The 9,401-nt window shown below is 48.7% G+C and overlaps 1 long non-coding RNA gene across 2 annotated transcripts; it reads right to left on the bottom strand.

Annotated features, from left to right (window-relative positions):
- Positions 1–4,736: 4,736 nt before the first annotated feature.
- Positions 4,737–8,498, bottom strand: LOC144296269 (uncharacterized). Of its 2 annotated transcripts, XR_013363437.1 has the most exons (3): positions 7,480–8,498; positions 6,840–6,927; positions 4,737–5,604 (listed from the first exon to the last, which is right to left on the bottom strand). It is a non-coding gene; the product is annotated as an uncharacterized LOC144296269 (long non-coding RNA). The 2 variants fall into 2 exon arrangements; XR_013363436.1 differs by having other exon boundaries at positions 6,840–8,498.
- Positions 8,499–9,401: the final 903 nt, after the last annotated feature.

Genomic DNA, 9,401 nt, shown 5'->3' on the forward strand with positions numbered 1-9,401 from the left:
CGATGCATATCTTAGGTCCCCCACCAGCAGAGACAGACAGACTCCCTCAAGTGCGGTGTGGGAAGCCCCAGGCAGGTGTGTAGGATGGCCTGGCTTGGGTCAGGTTCTCACAGGAGACTGGGTCTGTGGGTCCATATTTGTTAGCTCTTGACCTTGACTTTTCTAACTCTGGAGACTCAAGGCCACCACACACTGGAAGGGAAATGCTATCACAGGAGAGAGCTGGACACACAGAACAGTAGCTCTGTCCCACGAAAGGGTACATTTTATGTAATAATAACAAGCATAGCTATGAGCGCGACGGGAAATATGGGCTGGCCAAAGGAGGCCAGATTTCTAGGGTAGACAGTAGTGCTTCCCACTTGAATTGTTTGCATCTGGAATTACACATGGAGACTTTTATATACTGTGGTGGGAAGAATAACCATCCCCAGAGATGTTCACATCTTATCCTTGGCATTTGGGATTGTGTTACATTACATGACAAAGGGGGATTCAGATTGCTTATCAGCTGACCTCAGAATGGGAAGATTATCCTGGATTTTCTGAGGCTGTCCAATATAATCACCAGGATCCTTAAATGTGAAAGAGGGAGGCAGGAGATTCAGGGCCAGAGTGATGCCATGTGAGCAATATGTGATTGGACATTGCTGGCTTTGAAGACAGAAGAGGACCTGCTGGCTTTAGAGACAGAAGAAGACCTGTTGACTTTGGAGACAGAAGAGGACCTGTTGGCTTTGGAGACAGAAGAGGACCTGTTGGCTTTGGAGACAGAAGAGGACCACACACAAGGCAAGGAGGCTGGGCCTCTGGGAGCTGGAGAAGAAGACAGGTGTCCCCTGGAGACTTCAGAAGGAACACAGCCCTGCCAACACCTCGATATTACTGGGTGAGACCCATTTTGGATTTTTGACCTCCAGAGCTATGAGATAAAGAGTGTGTGTAACTTTACACGTCTGTGTTTGTGACCATGCATTACAACAGCATCAGGAAACAAACACACAGTAATGGGGCTGTAGGGAAGACTTTGGCTTGGGGAGAAGCAGATAAGAGATCAGAAGAACATGAAGAACCATCTGCTTTGGAAGCACTGGAGATGGAAGCCTGGGCATTGGTACATCTCTTACCATGACGGAAACCGTCAGCCAAGGGAGCTAGGCGATTTCGTTGGGGGCATCAGCCAACAGGTGGGAGCCACAGCAGAACAGGGCAAAAATGGAGGAGAACACATGTGCGCAAAATCTTGCAAACAAATGTAAGACATTCCCATAGAGCCCTTCCATGAAGCCAGCGCCCGAGCCCCAGTCAAGAACGACTAGAATTATACCTTCCTTGTATTTTCGTGTTAAGCCTGCTCAGCTCACACAGGACATAGACACCAGCCAAAAACAGGAAAACCTGGGAGCATCCCTAACACTTACATGACTTATTTTCTTGCTTCTTATGACCCTGATCTCAGGCTGAGCTCCTATACCCTCAATGTCACTATCCCAAGTTCAATACTGTCTCTCCACATTTGTGCATGGAGTTTAAGTACTTGACCACCCCATCACCTGAATCTCGGCTTTCTTCAGGGTTCCCTTGAGTGAGACTCTCTGTCACTTCCCCAACACCATTCCCAATCCTCACGGCTTCAGTGAGGCAGATGCTCAACCCGGTCAGGCAAGCCTGGCCCTCCACAACATGAAGTAACAGATGGGCTTTGATGCGGATACTGGCCACCACCTCAGTTGCTGAAACCCTTGGAAATATTGAAGAAAAATTTCCCCAAATTCAAAATAGTCGACTTCCTTCTCCTTCTCCTTCTCCATCAATGATTGAAATCATAAAAATGTCTCATTTTAATTTAGTACGTTTATCAGTATTCCTAAACTATCATGAACCAATTCCAACCCTATTATGTTGAGACGGAGATTAAAATGTACCCCTGTAAAATATATCTGTAATTCTCTATTTCCTGAATCCAGTGCTCCAAGGCTAAACCTGGCTTTGAACCGATTAATGACAAAAAGCTTATGCTGGCTGAATACGAATATTTCGACTAGTTTCTGCATCCCCACCCCTCCCATCTTTATCAGAAGCCACCCCCCCTCCCCAGGGACTTTCCATTTTGGGGGTGAGATAGAAGATGTGCGAGCATCTGCCTTGCACCAAGCTCTGCGGCAAGTGTTCCCAGATGAGTTCTGGTTTATTTCCCACTCCATTGGCACTAACCCCTCGCACTGGCTTTCCAAAGGGCGAAGTAGACTTTCTCTCCTGGTACGGTAACCGTGAACTTTGCCCGGGTCATTTCCAATCAGAAGGAAAGAATGTTCTCCAGCCCATGAAAGGAGTATGGCATTTGCTTCCACCCATGGATCACTGCTCAGTAGATTTCTATTAGAAACTTGACGTTCCTTAGCAACTCCTTAGCAACAAAAGCTCACCTGAAATTTCATAAAGCTTCCCAGAAATTGTTTTCTAAAAGGGCCCATTCCCTCCCAACATTTTTACCCTCAAGGAAATAATTTCTCTTTATTGCTTTTCCTGATCACAAAAGTAATACAGACTTGCTTTAGAAAATTCAAGCAATATACAGATATGAAAGTAAGAATTCCTGGCTGGAACCACTCCTGTCCCTGCCCCCCACCCCTCGCCAAGAACATTATTAAACGAGATTAGTTGGCTGTTGTTTTTAAACAGAATTTAAGTTTCTTTACTGGGCAATAAGTAACAAAACTCTGTTTCGGTGTCAAAGGCAGAAAGTGACTTTCCTTTCTTTTTAGAAAAGTGCAGAAAGTGCTTCCCTTTCTTTCCTAAACAATAAAATTCCCTTTACCCTGAATTTCAGCTTTCTAACCACTGTATTGAATGAGGATAGACCAAAAAGAGACTGATGAAAGCATAGACTCCATTGAAAGATGCTGAGTAGGGGCACCTGGGTGGCTCCGTGGTCGAGCGTCTGCCTTCAGCTCCGGACCTGATCTTGGGGCCCTGGTATCAAGTCCCGCATCAGGCTCCCCACAGGGAATCTGCTTCTCCCTCTGCCTGTGTCTCTGCCTCTCTCTGTGTGTCTCTCATGAATAAATAAATCTTAAAAAAAAAAAAAAAAGTTTGGCATCCTAATTCCAATTTTCTGTATCCAGAGTAAGTCAGTATCTATCTTAAAATAAGGTCATTTATCCTCTGTGGCATAGATAAGATTAAAATAATGCTTCCATGATCATAGATTGCTCAAGAGAAGGAAAAAAAGCCTGCATCTGACAGTCATTTATTTATCCAAGAAATATTATTAAGCGTAAATTTTTGTGTCAGCCCCACCACCTAGATGTGTGAGAACAACATGTTCATGAATCTTGCAAAACAAAAGAAAGAATAAATTGTTGATCGGACCCATTGTTAGGCTTTGAAGAGGCCAAAATTAAGAAGAAGAGACAAGGAAACAACTATTAATACCACAAAATGCACGCCACGGTCATTGGGAGCATCTGCGAGGGTGATGAGCATAACACTAAGGGGAACATTTTCTCATTAGGAACAGCAACGAGTCCCTCTTCAAATTACCCACATAGCAATTTTTCACTTAAAAAAAAAAAAAAAAAAAGACCTGATTCGTGTTAGTTTCCCAGAGCCTCTGTAACAAATGACCACACACTGAGTGACTTAGAACGAGAGGAATGTATGCTGTCCCAGCTCAGGAGGGGAGAGGCCGCAGTCAGGGTGTCGCCAGGCCACGATCCCTCCGAAGGCTCTAGAAGAGGGTCTTTTCTCGCCCCTTCCAGCTTCTGATGGTGCTGGTGGTCCTGGCAGTCCTTGACCCTGTACAGGTGTCACTTCAAACTGTCTCCATCTCTGCGTGGCTTTCCCTCCTGTTGGCGTCGGAATGGCCCTGGTCTTGGAAGGACCACACTCACGTTGGATTTAGCGCCCGCGCTCCTCCAGGAGAAACTCCTCTTGGCCCAGTCACGTCTGCAGAGCCTATCTCCGAAGAAGGTCACGCTCACAGCTTCCAGTAGACATGAATTTAGGGGGAACACCGCTCTACCCAGTACAATCCGTAACCGCTGGAAGGGACCATTTGTTTCAAACTGTCATCTGAACTTCATAGGCAAGCAATCTTGGGATCTATTTTTGGTTGGTTCTTTGTTTAATCCGAAACATTTCTCACGCACATAAATACTTCCAGAGTAAAGAGCAACCACGATCCATTTAAAGAAGGCATTTAAAGTCAGCTAATTCTCGGAGGCCCTGAAAAAGACGGTCTCAGGAGTGAGGAGGCCTCTCGGCCCGAGCTGTGCTTCTGTCACAGGCTGACCACCCACCCTCAGTTGCCCGGATCTTTCTAGCTACTGTACGGAAAGTCCGGCGTTCGAGGAACCCCACACCACCAGGCAAACTGGAACGGCCCGTCGCCTCACCAGGCCTGCGGGAAAGCAGCACAGCTCTGGTCAATCAGGACATCACCAGAACACGAGGTACACCCTGGAAAAGCCCCCCTACCCATCTATTGTGAACGTGAACTGCTATTCAATGAACCGATTCATAGGTGAAATGGAATCTTGGTATCAACCCATGGCAGGCCGTTAATAAATATGTTTTACATGAGAGACTCCTAACTCTGGGAAACGAACAAGGGGTGGTGGAAGGGGAGGTGGGTGGGGGGTGGGGGTGACTGGGTGATGGGCACTGAGGGGGGCACTTGGCAGGATGAGCGGTGGGTGTTATGCTAAATGTTGGCAAATTGAACTCCAATTGAAAAAAAAATTTTTTTAATAAATAAATATGTTTTAACTGGCTGAGTGAATGCCTGTAACAACAGCACCATGTGACGGTAGTATGACTGACTCTCCGGGTAACCGAAGCTCTGGGCCCTGTCCCTACCCGTAACACCCGCCTGTCTCCGCCCTGGAATGTCACCATCTCTGAGACTCTTTCCTTTGGATCTTAAAGTTCAAAACTCTCCTCCATGCAAATGCTCTCAGGAGGAGGAAGCCTCCAGATGCAAAGTATAGTGGTGGAAGGAGTGCACAGGCCTCAATACCCCCACCCCACCCCACCCCCCCACCCCCGGGAACAGAGCAAAGGCGGGTGGGAGACACATCGTCAGAGATGCAAAATATTTAGACCGCATCTCCTGGTACAGATGCTACTACACAAAGCCCATCTAGGCAGCCCTGCTCTTGTGGAAGCAGGTAGACGAGTGTGTAAGGTCCAGATACAGGAGGGAACACACAGGATTTTTATCTCAAATCCTGCCTCTGGCACTTGCTTTATATCTTGGTGCCGGCAAGTCACTTAATCTCTTTGGGTCTCAGTTTCCTCAACTGTAAAATGAGAAAAATAATGCGCAGGTCCCGAAGTCACAGGGTGGGCATGAGGTGTGCGAAGTACTGTAAGTCTCACAAGCACAGTTTAAATATGAGACGGGCCGAGAGGAAGCTTTGCTGGCGAGCAGCCCGGCTGGGGCCCGGCCGGAAAGGGGGCACCAGCTCCCTGGTGGACGAGCTCCACCCCGACGGCTTCCAGCCGGAATGACAGTTCTGGAACTGTAGGCTCCTGCTCTAGATGACAGTAATCCCCCATAACACCTGCCTCGTGTTTAAGACTCCATCCACGTGCAGTTTCCTATTAAAAAAGAAATATGCTTATTGTAAAAATTTCTGGTGGGCGGGAGCACAGATCAATTCAAACCAAAAGGAGAACTGTTTTCCCAGTCCCCCACCCACCATTTCCACCCCAAACTGTAACCACCGGGGTCACTGCCAACTCTAAAAGGGTGAAGTCGTGGGGTGCATGCAGAATTGCCCCTTGGAGGCTCTGGGGCTGCCTCGGCCTCCTCGGGCCACGCGCCCGTCCACGGGGCTGTGAGTGGGGACATGAAGTCACCCCAGCTGCACAACCTCCATGTGCCTTGTTGCCTCTTCTGCAAGCCCTGGGAGGGCGGCGAGGTGAGGGACCCCCAACTGTGGCCCTCCACGTGGGGGCAGCTCTCCCGGGCCCAGGGACTGGCTGGGCTGGGAACCAGGGGCCGAGCTGGGGAGGCTGGTGTGGTCCCCAGGCCCCAACGCATGGAAATTGTGCGGAAGCCAAGGTTTGACGTCCTAAACATGCAGAGGCCACCCCTCCTGAGAAGGAACATCCTGGTTAAGAGCCTTGAAGCCTTGCACACATGGTTCCAGCCTCTGGAAGGAAAAAACCAGCGCTCCCAGGATGGAGCAAAACCCAGAATTCCCGTGACATGGTCCCAAGTCACCCCTCTCCTGGCTGGACCCCAACACTGACAGTCATGGTGTTCACACATCGCTCTACACTGGTCCTTCCCCCTCCTCCTCTTCCCCCCTCCTTCCCTCTTAACTTCCTCTCTCCTCTTCCTCCCCTCCCCTCCCCTTCCTCCTTCCCTTCCTCTCTTCTCCTCCTCCTCCTTCTCCCTCTCCCTCTTCTCCATCTCTCTCTCTGTCCCCTCCTTTTCCTTCCTCCTTCCTTCCTTCCTTCCTTCCTTCCTTCCTTCCTTCCTTCCTTCTTTCCTTCCTTCTTTCCTTCCTTCCTTTTAAACCAGTGCAGCACTTCCTTCAAATCTTATGTGGGAGCCCTTTGTGCCCTCTTCCTTCCCAATCTCATTTTCTGGAAAAATCTCTCTCCTAAGAACAGAAGCCTTGGGACGCCTGGGTGGCTCAGCAGTGAGCATCTGCCTTTGGCTCAGGACGGGATCCTGGAGTCAGGATCGAGTCCCACATTGGGCTCCTGCATGGAGCCTGCTTCTCCCTCTGCCTATGTCTCTGCCTCTTTCTGTGTCTCTCATGAATAGATAAATAAAATCTTTAAAAAAAAAAAAAAAAAGAACAGAAGTCTTGTTGGCCTACCTCAGGAACCTGAAGTGATGCCGTGAGCACTGGCCAGTCATATTGAGGAAAGGCCTGCTGGCCGTGGGAATGTCTCCGGCTTCAGACCCTGAGGGACGTGAGGGCCAGGAGGACAGAGCAGGGAGGCAGCAGGAACAGAGGGAAGGAAGGGAAGGTGGGGGGGCAGCACAGACAGTGGGGGGGGACCCTGTTTCCTTCTGGGAGTCCCCGCGCTCCAGCAGAGGCCCAGCCTCCACTCCCAGCCCCTCCACAAGAGCCCGTGGTGAGCGTGCAGTCAAGGCTTCTTTCTTGTCATGAGCTAGACCTCCATGCCTCTCCAGACTTAGGTCACAACCAGAGAATCAGGGATGAAAACTGAGAAGCGCAGCTGCTCTGGTTGCCACCGAGGGAAGATGGTCATCGAATGGCTAACTAGGGCCTCCAGATCCCAAGTCCCTAGCAGCTCCCCAACACGGGCGGCCAGGAACAGTGAGGATTGGGGACACATTGGGTGGACCCTTGAAGTCCTCGCAGAAATTGCTCTCAAGGACCCTTGAGGAGGACAGGAGGGAGCACTGGGGAGCAAGGTAGTAAGGGAGGGTCTCAGAGGCAGGGGAACCCAGGAACACTTTATCAGGTATCCCTTTCCTGGACCACTTACCCTCCAGTCCAAGCAGACCGGCCCAGTGGTCTCTCCCCAGCCTCCCAACCGGGAGGAGACCCTGCAGGAACATAAAGCCCTTGGAGGAACATAACGCTCGCCCTTTTGGCCTGCAGCCAATGCTCTGAAAACAACTCTGTGAGTGTTGAATTCTTTGAACTTTGAGTAGGAGAAATGACTCTTCTGAGTTTGAGAACATTGCCCAAGGCCTGGAGTTGAGACTATCATTTCAGAATAAAAGCTCCAATGGCATCTTTCAAAATTCATCTACTTGCTTACGCATATTCTTATCTTAGAAAGGAATAAAAACAAACAACCCAACTTAAAAATGGATAAATGTCTTGAGCCTACCTTTCTCCAAAGATATACCGATGGCCAACAAGCACATGAAAAGATACTGAGCATCCCCAACCATTAGGGAAATGGAAATCAAAACCACAATGAGAAGCCACCTCGTACACATCAGGAAGGCTGCTCTCAAAGAAAAGCACAAAACAACAAATATTGGTGAGGCTGTGGGACACTGGAACTCTCACTCATTATCATGGGAACGTAAAATGGTGCAGCAGGATAAACAAAATTTCCATATGATCCAGCAAGCCCACTACTGGGCATTCACCCAAAAGAACAGAAAGCAGGGTGTCCAAGAGAGATTTGCACCCCTGGGTTCACAGCAGCACTGTCACAATAAGCAAAAGGTAGAAGCAACCCAAGCGTCCACTGACAATGACTAGAAAATGCAGTATATCCAACGAATGGAGTGTTTTTCCATCTTAAAAAAGAAGGAAACCCCATCCCTTGCTACATCATGGATGAAGACATCATGGTAAGTGAAATTCGCCAGTCACACAGACAAACACCACTAGAACACCGCTCATGGGATCCCTGGGAGGCGCAGCGGTTTGGCGCCTGCCTTTGGCCCAGGGCGCGATCCTGGAGATCCGGGATCGAATCCCACGTCGGGCTCCCGGTGCATGGAGCCTGCTGCTCCCTCTGCCTGTGTCTCTGCCTCTCTCTCTCTCTCTCTGTGTGTGACTATCATAAATAAAAAAAAAAAAAAAAAAGAACACCGCTCATATGAGGGACGTAGAGGAGTGGAATTCACAGAGGCAGGAAGTGGAATAATAGTTGCAGGGGCTGGAGGAGAGGAAATGCAGCATTGTTGCTTGATGGAGATGGAGTTTCAGTTTCCGGAGATAAAGCATTCTGGAGACGTCGCACAACAACGTGAATCTACCCAACGCCACTGAACTGTACACTTAAAAATACTCAAGATGGTACATTTAACGTTATGTATATTTTACTACAATTATGATTCTTTAAATAATAACATTTTTTGGGGGGGGAGCCAAAGTCTAAACATCATATAAAGATAAAGGCACAATGATTTATAGTAAAAGGGAAGACAGGTCATCAACAGTTGGTCCTATTTAATGAAGAAGGAAAGTAGAAACGTGACAGGCTCAGTGGTGTTTGGTGATAAAGAAAAAAGGGAATAAATATGAATCAAGGCAAAAAAAAAGGGGGGGAGGGGGAGAAAAACAGAACACAGAGAGTTCCTTTGTTAGCTTTTGAAAGATCTCAATATTGTGTGCTAGGGACTCCTGGGTGGTTCAGCGGTTGAGCATCTGCCTTTGGCTCAGGTCATGATCCCAGGTCCTGGGATCGAGTCCCACATCGAGCTCCCTGCATGGAGCCTGCTTCTCCTCCTGTCTGTGTCTCTGCCTCTGTGTGTGTGTGTCTCTCATGAGTAAATAAATAAATTTTTATTTTTTAAAGATTTTATTTATTCACGAGAGACACAGAGACACAGGCAGAGGGAGAAGCAAGATCCATGCAGGGAGCCCAACGTGGGACTTGAGCCCGGGTCTCCAGGATCACGCCCTGGGTTGAAGGAGGCGCTAAACGGCTGAGCCACCCGG

Source organism: Canis aureus, chromosome 24 (genome assembly GCF_053574225.1).
Source record: "Canis aureus isolate CA01 chromosome 24, VMU_Caureus_v.1.0, whole genome shotgun sequence".
In the NCBI taxonomy this organism is placed as follows: Eukaryota; Metazoa; Chordata; class Mammalia; order Carnivora; family Canidae; genus Canis; species Canis aureus.